General features: G+C 46.7%; 1 protein-coding gene across 16 annotated transcripts in view; it reads right to left on the reverse strand.

The window, feature by feature from the left end:
- Positions 1-17,982, reverse strand: part of TRERF1 (transcriptional regulating factor 1) — a 186,146-nt gene that overhangs the window by 103,880 nt on the left and 64,284 nt on the right. The window contains exon 1 of one of the 16 annotated variants that reach the window (XM_057494099.1): positions 6,887-6,971. The exons of the other annotated variants lie outside the window; for them this stretch is intronic. The gene's annotated coding sequence lies outside the window, so the exon portion shown is untranslated. Of the gene's footprint in view, positions 1-6,886; positions 6,972-17,982 lie in introns of those variants that run through there. 16 annotated transcript variants of the gene reach the window in all.

Raw genomic sequence — 17,982 nt, forward strand, 5'->3', positions numbered from 1 at the left:
CTATAATAAAGCAGTCTGTAGTGAATGGTAATTTTATGCTTATCTTTAGAGAACTTTATTCTCTCAAGTTACTATTTTCATAATTTCCTGCACTGGCTTTTTGTTTTGATATCTAATCTAATCTAATGATGCCTTTACTGGGACCCCCACAGGTATTACACCAGGGGGCTGTATGAACTTCATCTCCCTCATTCCATTAAGGAATGGTTCTGACATATTCCCTTTTAAGTGCTTTGTAAAAATTAGAAGTTGAATTGATCAGATGCCCTTTTGGAATTAATGAGATTACTCCATATTTTGATTTAAGTAATTTATTTGAATCAAATGAGAATATATGTATATGAAGTCATTCCTATGCTTCAGGATTATCATACACTTGGGGACAATAGAACAGTCACATACTCTACTGTTGAAATCTACTCACTAGAATTTTATCTAAAATTTGTGCATTCCTCAGTGAGATTGGTATAGAGCCTCCCTTTGGGAGCTAGCCAGGTTTGTTGCAAGGGTCATATTTACTTCAAAGAAGGATCTGGAAGTTTTCCATCTTTTTTTCAAAATCCTGGAACAGTTTATATAACACAGGAATTATTTGTTTCTTGAAAGTTAAAAAGGAATGTCAAAGGCTTTTTGATATTTTAAATATCCCACCTGGCACAGGTGTGTGTGTGTGCACTCGTGTGCAAGCCCGAGTGTGCACCTGTGCCCATGTGGACATTACTGTGTTTGTATACATTCAAAGTGACACTGTAAGATATTGAACTCTAATGGAACAGGGAACAATTTTATTATAATTCATTGCCTTTCTTTCCCCCATGAAAAGGGAGGAAATGGCCAAGTTCATGAAGTTCTAAGAAATAACCCATTTTCCCAGGCTTTGGTTCTAAGAGCCTCCTTTTTAGAGGCCCATAAAGGAGGCAACAGGTGGTCATAGAATACTGAATGCTGAACTATCCAAATTTCACTGAGTCTGACCAAGTTTGGCAACTTTACCATGGATGTATGGAACCATAAAACCTAAGGTCAGCAAAGATAAAGAGATTACTGTCTACAGCAGGTCACCTCTGATTCTGTGGAAAGTCTTCCAACTTTCTAGTCCATCAAGCTATCTTCTCTAGCTTTCAGACACTCCATGTCTTCCATAGCAATAAAAGCTGGCAAATTCGAAGGCTTTCTCTACTTACTGCTCCTGGACCAACAACCCTGGGAGCACTTCAAAGGGGCCACTAATAAGGATTTAGAATTGTTATGGGATGAAAAATGTTTTCCCTCCACCTCAAATGCATATGTTGAAGCCCTAGCCCCTTTTCTGTCGTATTAAAAGGCAGGGCCTTTGAGAGTCAATTAGGTGCAGATGAGTCACAAGGGTGGAGGCCCCATGATGGGATGGGTGCCCTTATTAGAAAAGGCACCAGAGCTTCCTCTCTCCACAAGCACAAAAAGAAGAGGTCACGTGAGACACCCAGCAAGATGGTGGCTGCCCAAAGCCAAGAGAAGAGGTCTCAGATGAAACCTACCTTGCCAGCACCTTCATCTGAGGCTTCCCAGCCTCCAGAACTGTGAGAAATAAATTTCTATTTTAAGCCAGTCTATGGGCTTTTGTTATGGCAGCCCAAGCAGACTGACATAAGAGGGTTCGGGTAATGTCTGTCCACAAGAACACTGAGCTATAGCTAGGCAGACCCCATAGCCTGCTGTAGAGGGAGAAACAAGGTAAGGAGTCTGAACAAATTAAGATGGAGTGTCTACCAGACGGTAAGGACTGTGCCAGAGGGGCACTATGTGAGCATTGAAACAAGAGACTAAATAGTGACACGTGCCCATGAATGAGGCTGTGAACAGGGCAAGATGGGAGGATGCCACAGAACCATTTTTTTCTTGAGAAAGACACTTCTTAGCTCATATCCTTGTTCACAGTGGATCCAAGAAACATTAGAGATCAGTGAAACGTTAGGATTAGCTCACCTCTTGTTAGTCAAGGTGAGTGGCAGGAAGGCAGGGACCTCAAAACCCTCTTGGGCACTAGAATTCCATGATTCCATTCAGTATTTCACACAGGCATGCAAGCAGTCTTTTCTCCCCCTCGACAAGGACAGAGAAGCTGCTTTCACACCGTCACGGCCTCATGCAGGAGCTTAATCCCTGGCTTGAAGGCAAAATATGTTTGTGGCAAAGGCAGGAAGCAGGCATGTGAAGCGAAGCAGAATGAGGAACGTTTTATTACTGTTTTTGATGCCAGGGGTGGCTGCTTATATGTTTGGGGTTTGTTAATGACTTTATAAGACATCTTAAAAAGTCATACTCTTCTGGAAGCTCCGACATGCAACTGTTGCTACAAGTACTAACATTTACCAGAGACGGATTGATGCACATTCTGATTCTTCTCACAAGCACCCTTTCCTCTCTGGGGCTTTTCAGACCAAACCAAGTTTTGTGTGTGTGCGTGCTTGCAGGTGTGCGCGCGCATGTCTGTTTTCCTGCACAGAGAGGCATGCTGCAAAACAGAGGGCCAAGTCAGAATGAACAGATTTATCACTTTCCGGGTTTAACTGTGGAAAAAGAAAAACTAGTGGCATACTTTTTAAGGTGAACTGTTTAGGCATTGCAAGATTTTCTTCCTCATGGGGGAAAATTAAACAATTCTCTAAGTTAATGACTTGAGAGTGAACAGTTCTTTCTTTATAACATGAACTGGATTTATTGAGACTTGTGTTCAAGTGTATTTCTCCCATCACTTGAAATCAAATTAAGACTCGACATAAGAGAATTCCTAGGCTCCAAGGGAGGCTGCTGAAAAGTATGACTTCCCCCTACTACAGCTGCACATTAAATAAGTAACTCCTCATTTCCCCGACATTGTTACAGACAGGCTGAGGGGTAGCATCCATCCTTGATGTAGTTTTGACAGGTAATGTCAGAAAAACAAGAACAGGGCAGTAAATGATTCCTAAAGCTGGTTTCTTCCCATGTAAAGACTTAAGTTTTATTCTTAGATTATCTCCTTACTGCTGTTTAAGCATCAGAATGATACTTTCTATTATGAAACTGATTCTTAAAATCGTCCTTCCTTGGCAAAATTAAAAATTGGTAGCCCTAGGCCAATCTCCCTCTTCCCCCACCTTTTTTTTTTTTTTTAGTAGTAGTTTCTTGGTCCAGGCAACCTACATTTGAGAACTGCCCACCTACAGCACCCTCTCTGAACCAAGGAACTTAGGGTCAATTACCTCACTCGGTGTCACCTAGTTATCAATGTGACTGGCCCCAGGGGTGACAAACGACTGAGGGAAAACTGAAGTCTAATTTTAGTCAATACTCAGAGGAGACGGGTATGAAAATATTTATGTACTATAATAAATTTGGGGTCTGTAAGTTCTTGGCTGCTCTGGAATTTCTTCCTCTTTCCGAGGGCCCCTTGCTACCCCCTACCCATCCCTCCTCCTCAAAGCTAGCTCCCCCAGTTTTGAAACACAGGTGATAGTGCTGGAGGGCACCGTGCCAACCTGTGCTCTCCTCACTACTCATCTGGTAACTCCGAATCAAGGCACTTCCCCGTCCTGGGGTTTTGAGAGGACAGCCTTACTGCGTCAAAGGCTTTAGAGAACGATTCATGGCATTAGTCAGCTAAAATTCCACTGAACTAAAAGCCCCACAGAAGTAGTACTTCTTGCTACTGCAGCAGTCCACCTCATCTAGGCGATCCTAAAATCCATCCACCCCAAGAAAGCCCGACTGTGTAGCTGGTTAAGGAAGACAAAGCCAAGGGGACTCACTTGCCCCTTCAGAGCCTCCAAACTGAGAACAAGGCAAGAAAATCAGCAGGGATAGGTCACAACCGGCCTTCAACTGTTTACAAGATTTTGGAACTGAGAATGCATCTGTTTGCTACTGTCAAATTAAAATTCCCTGTTTTCCAGGAATTTAACCTATCTTTAACTGCATTCAACCTAAAACTTTTCTTTTAAAATTTTTCCTCAAAATAAATTCTTAATAGAAAAAAAAAAACACTCCAGTCGAGGGAAAAATCCATTTTAATTTTTAATACCCTTATTTATCTTGTGTGTAACTGAGCTAATCGGTGACAGATAATGTTTGTTGTGAAGAGAGTTAATTTTCTAGATTAAATATGCACATAGACAAATTTAGGTGACAATATTCTGAGGTACAAAAGCTAAAATAACATTTTTTGGGCCAAACACTGGGCCACTGGGCACTTTACTTGGATTACCTGTTAGTGCTTACAACAAACCTATAAAATAGGTGCTATTCTTACTCCCATTTTATAGATGAGATTATAAATGGGGAACCTCATTAATGTGATTTAATCTCCACTAACCCAGTATTTGAGTTCAGTGTTCACTCTACTATAAAAAGGTTGAATAACATACTGGAAATTAAACAGGATTGTAGAAGGCATAGCTAACCTACCAGAAGGTCCACTGATATAAGACATACTGAAAAGCAGATGCTAATTGAAAGCCTTCCAACAGGAACTGTTTGGGAAGGTTCTGAAGGAAACTGTGCTGTTACAGCACTTTAAAATTCACTTTTACTAGTTAAGAGCAGGTTTCCTCTCACTTGTTGCCCCCAACAATTAGTCCAAATCAGTTAGGTTTCTAGAGATGATACAGTGTGGTGGATGTCAGCTGCCACTCTCCCAGTCCCCATCTTCCCCCCTCCCCCAACAGTCCCCAGAGCTCTGCTTCCTCCCTCCCCACAAGCTGGTGCTTTGGGGAATACTGACACACTCCCCCAGAAAAGGGACTGGCCAATCAGGAAACTCTTCTGCCCTGCCAATCAACAGAGGGTGTTCGCCTGGCCACTGGGAATGGCTAGGGAATGAGCATGTGACTCAACTCATGCCAATGAAATGCCAGGACCAGTTTGCTGGGGAGGAACTTCTGGGAAAGATACTTTCTCAGTCTTTTCAAGAGCCACTGGAAGGGATGCTTCTTTCTTTCTGGGCAGAGGGATGGGCAACAATAAGCCCAGGGACTCCTACAGCCCCTTTGCCTCTGAGAGAACCAGCCTGAGGTTGAACTGACACCAGTGAACAGGGACAGAGAGAGGGAAAGAAACTGGGAGGCTGTTAATATATTAGGCTGCTGTTTTACACCCACCCTGCATTCCACCCATCCCTGCACTTTGCAGGTACATGAGCCCATTAATTAAGTCCCTGTGCTGTGGGAGCCCTTCTGAGTTCAGTTTTATGATACTGACAACCCCAAAGAATTCAAACTGGTAAATGGGAAATAAGCACTAATCCACAGCGTTTTCCTAGCCCTTGCTCAGATTTTGCTTTACACTGTTTCTTAACTCTTTCAAGTGATTTTTGTTGTTTTTCTCAAGAAAACAGAACGGACTCACAGGAAACACTTTTGTGAATTAATGAGTGGCCTTGGGCAAGTCAGTGGACTTCCCTGGGTCTTTTCAACTATAAAAAGGATCAAGATCAAGTTTGACTAGAGGATTTCTGTTACTCCTTCAGCCCTCATAGCCAACAGTTCTATGCAGCTGACCTAATATTGCAGAGTTTCCAACAAAAAATCCTCATGTGATTTTTAAAGTAGAAACATCCCTAATAATGTGATTTAAGCATTCTGTATCTCTTGCTTGGACAGGTGTTTTCATTTGAACCTCTGTATCCACCTCCTTCATTCTCCACTCAGCTGTGCCCCAGAGGTTCTGATCTCTATGGAGAGCATGAGTGTGGCTCTCTGGCTTCTGGCTTCTGGCTGAGTGTACCTAATGGGAGGCACCCTCCGAAGATGGGAGAACTGAGAACATCAATGAGGATATTTACTCACTGGCACTTTCCAGGCCATGTTGCTGTAGGTTGACTGCATCCTTCTACCAGAGGTAGCCTTTCTGTACAGCCTCTTTTCCCAGTTCTGATAACCAATCCCTCCCTCTTCCTTTTCAGGCCTAGGCATAGTAACAGCTCTCTGATGCTGCTAGCCCAGGGATGCTTCAACATCCATGCTAGTTTCTCTTAACCCTGCCTATGACACTGAAAGCAGTCCCTTCTGTAGAGTTTCTTGAATTACTCCATTTGAGTAAACCATCTGTTTTCTATTGGAACCTGAAGACACAAGGCTTAAAAATTAAATCAAAATCAAGCATAACAAAAAAGAAACAGAAGCAATCAACTCAGTCTCATGTAAGAGATGAAAAGATGGCACTTTCCAAGAAAATAACTCTGCACACGCCAAAAGGATCCAATTAGACACCACCACCCTCCTTCCCCACCGCCACTGAGGAGCTGTGGGAAACTGCCATTTCTTGATAAACCAAAGTGCAATCCTAAAAAAAAAAAAAAAAAAGGTCTGTTTATACACAAACTTATTGACCCTTCAGACAGCTTTTGTCTGGGACCTGGCAGAGAATCATAGCTCTGTGCCCAATTCTAGAGGGACAGTCTAAGCCTGGATGAGAACACAGGGCCAGAGCTGATAAAGACACCAGACATGCCCCTGGGCCAGCTCAAAGGCTCCTTGGTCCAGGAATCTGCCTCTGACAGGCTCTGTGGGGTTTCCCAGAGCAGCCTGTCCTATAGTTCTCCAGAAATGTCTAGTTCCCTTTTTAACACTTCTAGAGCTACCATCCATGAACACCCTTTTGATCCTTCATGATTCACAACTCCGCGAAGTCCAGAGAGACAAGAGAGAATGCCCTCGGCCCCACTCCAAGTGCTGCTGAATCCCAGTATGTGAGTCCACAGTCACTGACCATCTCCTGGGGGAAGTTTCCTAGAAATCTATGAGTGCCCAGGCCCAGAGCAACCCTCCCCTCCTCAGGACATCTGCCACCCCACAGGGGGCAAAGAAAGGACTTCATGACTCCTGCTTCATCATGAAGCATTCAGACCCTGAGAACCTCTGAAAGCTACCTGTTTGAGGAGTAAGACTTAATCTTTCAGGGGCATCCTGCTTCTGTGTCTTCCTCCTTCAGGGTCCTCCAGAGCCAGGGGCCTGCAGGAGTGACCCAAAAAGCACACTCAGGAGGTTTGGCTTCAACATAGGAACAGGTCAGATGAATCAGGGAGAGACTAGAGGCGGCAGCCAAGGATGGAGCCCCGAGGAACCGGAGAGCTGATGAACTTGCCCCGGAGGAGGATCCTGCAAAGACTCAGGAAGGTCTCCGAGGGAGGAGAGGACTGCATCCGACTCCACTCTTCTGGTTATTTAGGCCCCAAACCCAGGAGTCCTTATGACTTCCCCTCTTCCCTCACACCCCACAGCCAATCCATTAGCAAGGTGTCAGCTTTACCTTCAAAAAATATCCAGACTCTCACCACTTCTCACCACCTCTTCTTTAGTGTAAGCCTGGAGCTTCTCCGATTGGATTATTGCAGTAGCCTCCTAACTGGTCTCCCTACCCCAACCCTTGCCTTCCTATAATCCATCTGTTACGTGGGTTGAATTGTGTTATAGGTTGAATTGTGTCTCCCCCAAAATCCTGTGTTGAAGTCCTAACCCCCAGTACCTCAGAATATGACCTTATTCGGAAATAGGATCATTGCGGATGTAATGAACTATTAGATCCGGTGGGACTGGAGTAGTAGTGTAGGTCCCTAATCCATTATGACTGGTGTCCTTATGAAAAGGGGAAGCGAGAATGCAGGCACTCACACAGGGTGAGAGCATCATGTGAAGACGTGTGACGCTGCCACGAGCCCAGGCGCTCCCAGAAGCTGGGAGAGCGGCCTGCAGCGGATCCTTCCCGGCAACTTCAGAGGGAGTGGGGCCCTGCTGACACACTTCTGGCCTCCAGAACTGTGAGAAAATGCATTTCCATCGTTCAAGCCACCCAGTCTGTACTTTGTTATGGCAGCCCTCAGAGACTAACACACTGTGCTCCCCACAGCAGCCTAAGTGATCATTTAAAAATCATTCTTCTGCTCAAAACGCTCCTATGGTGTTTCATCTCCACTGGGTGTGGTAACATGGCAGCTGCAGGTGACCTTCCAGAGGGCGGTTCCTATGGAAGGCGGGAGCCCTCTCCACCAGGTCCCTCCCCTGTGCCAGCCACACCTCCCCGAGACAGAAGCCAGCCTGCGGGGGCTGTGTCAGCTGAGGAGCAGAACCTGAGGCAGATTTTTTCCAGATGTCTCTGTAAGGGTGGGAGGAAGGGGATGGGAAACAGAGCAGAGTGAAGGTTTGAGGAAAGACTTTACTGCGAATGACTGGAGGGGGTGAGTTCCCAGGAGATACAGGAGACGGAGGAACCCATGTACAGGAAGAAGCTTCTCTCTGGCCAGGAGGAGGGATGTGTCCTTCCCTGAGTGGGAGGAATCTGGGTCGGGATGAGCCCGGATGGGGAGAACCGCACAGGAGGGGAGGCAGGAACCTGAGTGGGCTCGCTGCTGAGTGGCTCGACTTTGTCAACCAGTCAGTGAAGCCAGGTTGCCTCCTGAGTGAAGAAGGGCAGACAGAGAGAGGAGGCTCAAGGGATGTGGGGACAGTGTGGAACATCGATGCTGCTATGGGGAATTGTGCAAGTGCAGGGGCCACCCTGAAACAGAGCACCTCCTTAAATGACGCGCCCTGGGTGCCTCACTTGTCTCTCCCAGAGACGACCCTGTTGGGGGAGAGAGCTGGCTGCGGCCAGCAGCACAGAGGGCCCAGCTGAAACTAGAGGCCGTGGTTCCGTGGAGACACAATCCATGCGGCTGTGGTATATCTGGAACAGGCCCTCAGCAGCCTGGATTTAGGAGAGTCTTCCTAAAAGAATTCGGGACTCCCCAGCAGCTCCATGTATTTCTATCAAGACTGCATCACCCCAACGGGCTCCCAGATCCAACCCTTTTCAACCCCTTTGTGTCCTCTGTCAATGCCCCTAGTTCCTCCCCATCAATCACACACCAGGCCTCTTATGCTATGAGAGGACTTCTATTTTGTTGAGCACCCACAACAACTCATGTGCTGGGTGCGACACAAGTTAACAGCGCACATGACAGTCCTGTTAACGTGTTATTAGCTTCTATTCACAGGTGATGAAATGGAGGTTCAAGAGATTAAGTAAACCTGCTCAAAGTCACACAGACAGCAAGTGGCAGAGCTGGGACCTGAAACCTTCCAACTCTCTACTTTTCTATATAGTGCAAACCCTCAACATTTCATTAACATGGTTAACGTCTTCTAACACTCTAACCTCCCAGTATTCCCAGTTTACAAGCACACATCCAGACGAACCTTCCTCCAGCACTGTTTTTACCCACCCCTGTCCTATTCAATCAGCTTTGGTGGCTCCCATACAGACAAGTTCCAAACTCGCTTCCTGGGGTCCTTCATGAGCAACATACATCACCTTCTTCGATCTCGTTTCCCACTTGCACCTGCGCTCCACCCCACCTAGCCCGCTCTTACCCTTTCCATGCTTCCCAGGAGGCCCCAGTTCTCGGCACTCTTCTGCCCTGCAGCTCTGCCCCTCCGACTGCTCTCAGCCCTCTCCTGCAGTCCACTGAGTGGCCCCACACAATTCTGGGATTCCCAGGGCTACAGGGGAAGGGTGGTTGGGAAAGGTGAAAGTCAGCAAAGTCAAGGGCCATCAAATCACAGGCCACACAGAAAGAAGGGCTGCACAGGGATAACAAGGGTCTGGGAGCAACCTTGGGGGTCGAGGTGGTGCTGTCTGCCAAGATGCCCAGCATCTCCCCAGACCAGTGGAACCAAGTCGCACCATGGTGCTCATGACACAGTAGAAATAACAGGAACTCTGGAGTCAGGCCTGGGAGCAAATTCCGACCTTGTCACCCAGTGGCTGTCCAGCCTTGGGCTGGTCAGTTAACCCCTCTGAGCCTGGTTCTGCATAAGCTAAAGTGAGGCCTAAGTAACACAAGAAATGTATAAAAACATCTAGCACAGGGCCTGGCATTATAAAAGGGGTCCAACAGGGTTGCTTCTTCCCTTCTGCCAACCTTCAGCACTCACAGCTGTCAAGCCTTGCTAATGGAAACAAGTACAGAAACTACAGAGCATTTCCCAGCTAGAAGGTTTGCAAAGAAGGATGGCAAAAGTCAGCAACAGAAAGGAGAACAAGGCTTCTCGCTGACAGAGAAGCGCTGGACTTCTGTGAACGCCTGGGTTTCAAAACATAGCACAGCTTCGAGCCTCAGCCCATACCCAAACAGGAAGTTTGTGACAAACTTAGAAAATGCGCATGTACAACTGCAGGAGGTTGCACACCACTAAGAAAAAAAGAAAACCAGCACTTCTAGGGGTGGGGGAATCAGAGTGGACTAAAAGGGGCAAGCCTGGCCAACATTCCAGTGCATGAAACTCCTCGCCGGTGTCAGGGAGCAAAGCATGTGCGCGAATCACATGGAGCTGCTCTGGTTATCCAAGGCCAGGTTCTGTCAATTTCTCCCCACTTTCTGTCCCTACCTCCTTGGGCATCGAGGATAGTGAGCCCTATGAACACCTCTCAGAGGCCTGGGTGACTCAGGTGTGGGGGATAACTTTTCAGCTGGGATAAAAAGGATGTCATGTGCAGAGGTTCCACAGAGCTCTCCAGTCATCTGGCTGCCTGGCCATCGTATGTTCTTTCAGTCCCCCTTGCTCCACAACAGGGGTCTCAGGTTGTCATTTTTCCTCCCCTGAAATCCTGCCTGGCACTAACATTTTCATTTGTACTGCTCACACTGTGTGGAGCGCCATACCTTCAGTTCGTTCATTTGCAAGTGCAGGCAAATAGGGACACACCTACCCTCCAGGACCTGTGTCCCATCTCTCCAACCAGAGTGAAAACTAGGAGGTTCCCTCCCTGTTCACAATCTCTCAGCCACCTGCCCACTGAGCCTCGCTACAAGGCTCTATGTGTTTGTGGGTGTGCTCCAGAAAATACTTTGCAAATCAACAAACATCAATACCATTTCTACTATCTTACCACAGTGGTGTCCAACTCATCTTGATCCACCGTCATCAGACAGATCCCTGGTTCCACCCCTCCTGGGGACCCACCCAATTGTAAACTCAGTCCCCTGATTGCCAGCCTTCCCGCCCACCCCCTCTTGGCACCTCTTGCAGTGGTTTCCCCACCTCCCCACGTTAGGTTCCTTTTTAAAAAAATGACTCATTTAGGAAGAGTCAAAACCAAAAACTTCAATGGTAAAGATAAAACAGCAACAAGTCTCTTTAAACACCTCCTACTCCATGTAGAATTTAGATCCAATAAAGACTCCCCAAGTGGACCTCCTAATTTGGAGCTTACGGTACACACAATTCTTCTAGCAAAAACATTTCCAGTAATGTCTTCTCTTTGAAGGGTCTTCTTTACGAATGGAGGTGGCCAGGCCTCCAGTCAGTAGCTCTTTCAAAATGAAGGGATGGGAAATTAAGGGAAATTAAAGTCCAAGCTTTCAACTCCTGGGTCAGAAATTAATTATTTGATGTTTTACTATGTTTGCGATTCTGATTTATTGGACAAAGACATTGGCATTATACCATGGTCCTAATGAGAATTATGGGGAATTTTTCATAAAAAGTAAGACTTTTTGGTATGTAAGACATTTACAACATTTGTACCCAGTATTTGACAGGAACAAAACTGCATAATGCAATACATAGAATCCTAATATTTTAGGGCTAAAATGAGTAGTTAGGACGATCCTTATCCAGTGGTCCTCAACTTTGGCTGAATTAAAACTATTCCCAGGCTCCACCCCCAGAGGTTCACCTACATTTGAACTGGAGGGGGGCTCTGGCACTGGTTGGTTGGTTTGTTAAGTTTCCCAGTGATTTTTAAATGCACCCACAGTCGAGAACCACTGATGTACTGAAAACCCAAAAACTGAGATCTAAGGAAAGTAAGGGGCAGTCTGAGACTGTATGGCCAGAGACAAAACCAGAACCAAACCTGACCTTTACAACTCCCTTCCAGTTCTGCAGTCTCACTCAGATTTTGAATATTCATAGATGTGTTGAAAATCTTTTTTTTCCCCTCTAATTGGGGGACTAACACAGAGTTGCTGACGTTTGGTTGTCAAGCAAGGGTATTTTTGTAAATATCTACCAATTCCTATCCTTGCTCATTTGCATACTGGCCACCCTCTCTACCCCGATCCCTGCCCCAGAGGGAGCGTTGACAATATCTGCCCACCCCACCCCCACAGTCTCACTCGCCTCTATTCCCCGTTCCTCGCCAACATCCGTGCGACAAAGCCAAACAAAAGCCAGACCTCAAAAATTCTTCATCTCCACCTCTCCTAACTTCAGAGTATCTATTTCTGAAAGTCCCTTCTCTAACCACAGACTACTTCCCAGTCCCTCCAAACCCACCCTTCATCCTCCTCCTGACCAACACATGACAGCTAATATTTGTATAAGTTACAACCAATATTTACCGTTGGTTATGCCACACACATTATTCCTTCTAAATTTCTCCCTAATCAAGGATATACTGGGAACTTTTAAAGAGGGCTACCTGTGAGGAGTAGAATTAAGAAGTAGGGGAGGACCAGATGGGTTTCTCTTCATATACTTCAGTTTGAATTTCATGCAAGCATGTCTTTTTTTTTAATGGGACAAACATATCACACAGGGCAGGTTACAAAATACATCTACAGTCTGCTTCTACTTTGTAAATACAGAAAAATCATCCGGGAAGTGCGCATACCCAAGTTCTAAATGTAAATGCTATCTGGGTGGCAGGGATTATGGGTGACATTAATTTCACTTCCCTTTCCTCTTTGCTTATTTTTATGATGTTTTATTTATGTGATGAAGGAATAATGAAAGTTTAAAACCTGAACCAAAGCACTGTCTGAGCTCTGAAACCTACACGGAATTGAGAAGCAAAGGCACCAGAGCAGGTCCCAGTGCAGCAGGTAGAAACACCTCCTTTTCTTAAAATGAAAGATCTCTCCCCAGTCAGACCCCGGCTTCTACACCCTGCTCAGGGCCATGTCTACCACTGCAATGGACCCCAAGCCACACCCAGGCCCTGCTGGTCCCCAAGAATAGATGCAGAAGGGATGTTCTAGCAGAGCTGCCAAGCCCTTTCCAGGACCTATCTGACTCCCTCAGCTCCATCTCCCCTTGCTTTCTGAGTTTCAGTCACATGGATCAGTTGTCCTCTCCTGAGTGTCTCCTCTGGTCCCTGCCTCACTGTTTCAACCTGGGCTGTATCACCCACCCCTACATGTTTTCTTCCTCTCTGCCAAAGCAAGCGGCCACACCTACTCCAAGCAACATTCAGACCCACAACTTGTAGATCAGGAGCCCAGAAACTCTTTAGATGGAGTATAAACTGTGGAATTCTCCACAGTCCCCACTGCTCCCTAGTGTCGAACAAAGCAATGAAGAGGAATGAGAGAATCTTCCAGGCAGCAAGAATCCCAAGCTCAAAGGCCTGGAGGTCAGAGGGTGTGTGATGTGTTCAGGGAAGGAAAAGGCATTTGGGATGTCTGGAGCATCTCCTCGCATGTCCAAGGCTGAGCAGAGAGAGAAAAATCCCCCCCCCCCAAAAAACTTTAACAGCAAAACTTACAAGGGCCAGCAAAGAGAGGCCCAAGCAAAGAATTCTCAACATTTCATCTGCTATCCATCCTTCCAACTGCTTCCCCATAATTCACTTTACCCTTCCAGTGTCTAGTTGGGTCTAGGCCAACAGGAGTGGGTGGAAAAACAGGAATAGAGAAAAAAGAAATGAGATTATGCAACATCACACTGAGGCTGGTTGAAGTCCTCCCAGTGCAACACCAAATCTTCCTAAGTGGCCTTGCAGGATTCTTGAGCAGGGGACAGAATGTGGTGCTGAACCCTCTCCTTGACATCAGGCCCAAAGACAAAGGATGTTTGCCAACTACCCAAACTTCTCGGACCCTCAAGAGATGTGTTTAAAGAACTGTGAAACTTCAAAACTGCTGAAACACAGGCCATGTTCCACCCAGATGCCTGTGAGGCCTTCTGGGAAACCCTCATGGAGGGCATTGGACTAGCATGGCCTCCTATCCAGTAGAAGAAGCTCTTGACAATTGTCTCCTCAAATGTTCACCTCCACTGGTTTGACTGCTTGGTGAATGGTTGTGCACATCTGGTCCAGGAGGAAATACTGCTCTGTAAGTGTTGTGCTGCTTTAGGTAGATGCACGTCCATCTTTTCTCCCCAAAACACTCAACTAGACTGAGAATGGAAGCTCCTACTGGGCTCAGCTCTAGCTTCTTCTTGTTCCTTTAAAAAAAAGTCCTCCTTATTGGTTTCAGTGGGCATTTACTAACCAAGTAAAAAACCAATCTTCAAGTCTGTCAGCTCCTATCACATGGCCCCTCTCCCAGGGCTATAGCCCTCGCCGGGCTCTGTAACAGCTCCCTGAAGAAGTTCCTTCAGACTCTTGAGTGGTAACGGCTTCTGCATGGCACTAGAGTATCGCTGTTGACTCCCTTAACCTTACAGCTCTATAAGTAGTTACTTTATTAAAGTCTCTTCAATTAATCCTTTTGAGTGAGTGAAAAGTTCAAAGAAAACTCAGGACCTAAGATCTATACCAAAGAAAGTTGGGGCCTTCTGAGAGATTGAGGAGATGTACACACTCAAAACAGCCACAGAATACCCTGAGGGGATGGTGGGCAGTCACCTGCCACTGATTGCCAAAGGACAGGCATGGGGGGGCCTGGAATGATTAGAGAAGGTCTCGTGGAGGAAGTGAGATCTGAATTGGGTATTGAAAATGGGTTCAATTGGGTCAAGTGGAGAGGAAGTGGGAAGACTGTCCCAGGCAGTGGGACCAGCACACATGTGGCACTGACCTCAGGGTGGGCAAGCCTGCTGTGGAGGAATGAGACCATGAACAGTGAGAGGTTACGTTCAGGAGTCAGAATTGCCTGGAGTCCAACTCTGCCTCTGATGAGCTGGGTGACTTAGTAAGCCTCTCTGTCCCACCCTCACCCATCAGTAACATGATGAAGATGACAATAATGGTGGTACTCACCTGATGGGGGTATTATGAAGACTGAATGACAGCAGGCACACACAGCGCTTAGGATGCGCGGTGCCTCCCACCAGTGACTATGACCTGTTATTTTGACGGTTAACTAGGGAGAACTGCCCAGTGGCCACCCTGGGGATGCAGACAGGGCACTTTCTTCTTTATAGCAGCCGTGATGCTGGGAAGACGGAACATGGCTGACTGATACCAGCCTGAATAACCTAAACAGTGGAGAGCCAGCTGAGCATTAGAATGCCCAGGCAGCCAACAACCAGGGCACAACACACACACACACACACACACACACACACACAGTTCTCTGCCCTTACTGGACCACCAACTGTATCAGCTGGGCTCCCTAAGCCTCCAGCTTGATTCAGTCAAAGGGAAAACATCTATTTCCCTCTTCCTCCCACCTCACCAGTTTGGCAATGGTTACATCCCTTCACCATCACAGCTGTTGTCAGGGGCCACTTTGCCCCCACTCTGGAGATCCCCTCCTCCTGGTCTGGGGGAGGTCATAGCTTCCCACTGTTGCCAGCTGTGGGGAACCTCACCATCCTTTGGTTTTCCTAACCCTGCTCAAGCTTCTCTAAATAGTCCCCTTCATTAAAGCCTCTCCGGGTAAGCCCTTTGCATGCGCCAGCCATCTCATGCTGGGACTCCGACTAACAGAGCCAGGGTCTGCTCCCATCCCCAGATGCACAGGGCCAAAAGTTCAGTCCTTTCTTACTCTCCCACCCCTTCCTCCCCTCAGAGGCAGAATGTGGACGGCAGTGTGTCAGTTATATGCACAGTGTTTTATCCATGAGCAATCATATGGGAGTTTAACATCCCTAGGAATCTGGATAAAACCCAAAACGCTCAGGGAAAAGCAACTCTCCCAGCCCAGACATGGCATATTCAAAGGCCCTGTTCTCCAAATCCATCACATAATGGAGCTCCAATCAAATAAAAGAATCTAGTTCCATTCCTGGCACATAGTAGGCACCCAATAAATACTTGTTCAGAAAGGTCCTTCTGGTGAAGAATGGGAACCTGAAAACCAAGAGATCATTCAGGAAAGAATAATCCACGGAAGCAGCTACTCCACAGGGCAGCTCCTGAGACCCTTCGCCCATCACCTCTTGCCTATGAAGCTCTGAGACATCTTCACCTACGGCAAGCAGGCTTTCAGACTGCAGCCCTTCAGATCACAAACGCTATTTTCCTGTCTTTTATCAGGTAACTCCTGAGGCTTATGATTTCCTCAGCATCTCTCTTGCTGGTTTTCTTGCTCCCCGTTCTCTCAGGGCCAAACAAAGCCTTGGTTCAGTGCAATCCAACAGCATGTATTAAGCGCTTACTGTGTACAGGTACAAGTCAGGTACTGAACATCTGAAGATATTAAGAAAAAGGTCTCAGGATCCAAGAGCTACAAAAAATATGAAGGAAGAGGGCTTAATACTACAAAAGGGGATTCTCAAAGAAATAAAGCCTGAACCACACTGGGCCTTGAGGAACAGAGCTGTGTCGGTGTGGAAGGGGGGGAAGGCAGCAGGAGGTGTGAGAGGGAAGCAGGCAGTGAAGGAGCCCTGGACAAGAATAAACAGAATTAAAATGACAGGGGTGAGAGCAGAAAAGAGCTACGCAAGGGAGGGGTTTGTCTCAAATTGGGACCACCTGATTCAAAACCAAGTGGATTAACAGAGCAGAAATGACACCTGACTAGAAGGATGTTTCCTCCCAGCAGCCCTCCAAAGTCAAAAACGTCCCCCCTTTGGGAAATATTATAGGAAGCCCAGTCAGGTCTGGGTCAAAGATGCTTGTCCAGAAGGGTGGTTTCTCGGCCTGTCACTCACCGCCTGCCTGCCCTGCCTTGCAGTCAGTGGGATCAGTGGGTGGAATGGGGACCTAGCCGGCCCCTAGCTGCAGAGCCACTGAGAGCACCTCACCCCATGAAAAATAAAGACCTTCCGCACATGCTTGCTCTTACCTGGAATTCTAAAATTAAACATTCATTCTTCTCACCTAAAAGCTTTCTCCTTTTGTAAGCTAATATGCAAATGCCGTGGACGAGGGTGTCTGAGCAGCTACATATCGGCTTAGCATGAATGCTTCCAGGGGATCTGCCCTGGAAAACGGGCTTTGCATGAGGGATGCTCAAGAGATTACCTGTGACTGAGGGTGAGGCAGGAAGAAGAGGGAGAGACTCTAGGAAGGAGACAAGGCCACTCCTGCATTGGACCAACAACACCTACCATGGGCAGAGGAGTACGGTGTTAAATGCTGAGCCCTCAAGAGACCTTTTTTTTTTCCCCACTAGTTTTTAAAAATTGAGATATAATTCATGAACCATAAGATTTACCCTTTAAACTTCAGGGGTTTTTAGCATATTCGAAGGTCATACAACCATCACTAGTATCTAATTTCAGAACATTGTCATCATCCCCTAAAAAGTCCAAGCCTATTAGCAGTCACTCCCCATTCCCCTCTTCCCCTGGCAACCACTTTCTTTCTCTATGGATTTAACCATTCTGGACATTTCACGTAAACGTGTCTGGCTTCTTTCACTTAATGTTCTCAAGGGTCGTCCACGTTGCAACAGGTGTCAATACCTCATTTCTCTTTATGGTTGAAGGACATCCCATTGTATGGATGTACCACCTTCTGCTTATCCACCAAAAGAGACTTTAAGGGGCAAAACATGTGGTGCTCCAGCACAAAGGAGCTTCTGGTATCCTTGGGGCTGCCTGGGCCATGCAATCATTTGTAAACCATCCTTCTCTGCTCCGACCACCAGCACCCATGGACACCATCCAAGCTCTCCCCACGGGCTGGCATGATTTAGAAATACACAGTGGCCAAGGCCAGCAGCCCTGAATCACATAGGCCACGACAGAAACAACTCAAATTCCTTCTGAAGGACTCTGTAATGACTCTTAAAATGGGCTTATAAATCTCCAGAGTCCTGGTAACTAAAATGGAACAGTCTTCATGGCGTGAGACCTGGGAAGCCCACAAGGCCCTGTACTTGTGTCGTGTACTCCTGTTACCACCTTGAGAGCCTTCATAATTGTT

The sequence above is a fragment of the Manis pentadactyla genome, chromosome 16 (assembly GCF_030020395.1).
Source record: "Manis pentadactyla isolate mManPen7 chromosome 16, mManPen7.hap1, whole genome shotgun sequence".
NCBI classification, from domain to species: Eukaryota; Metazoa; Chordata; class Mammalia; order Pholidota; family Manidae; genus Manis; species Manis pentadactyla.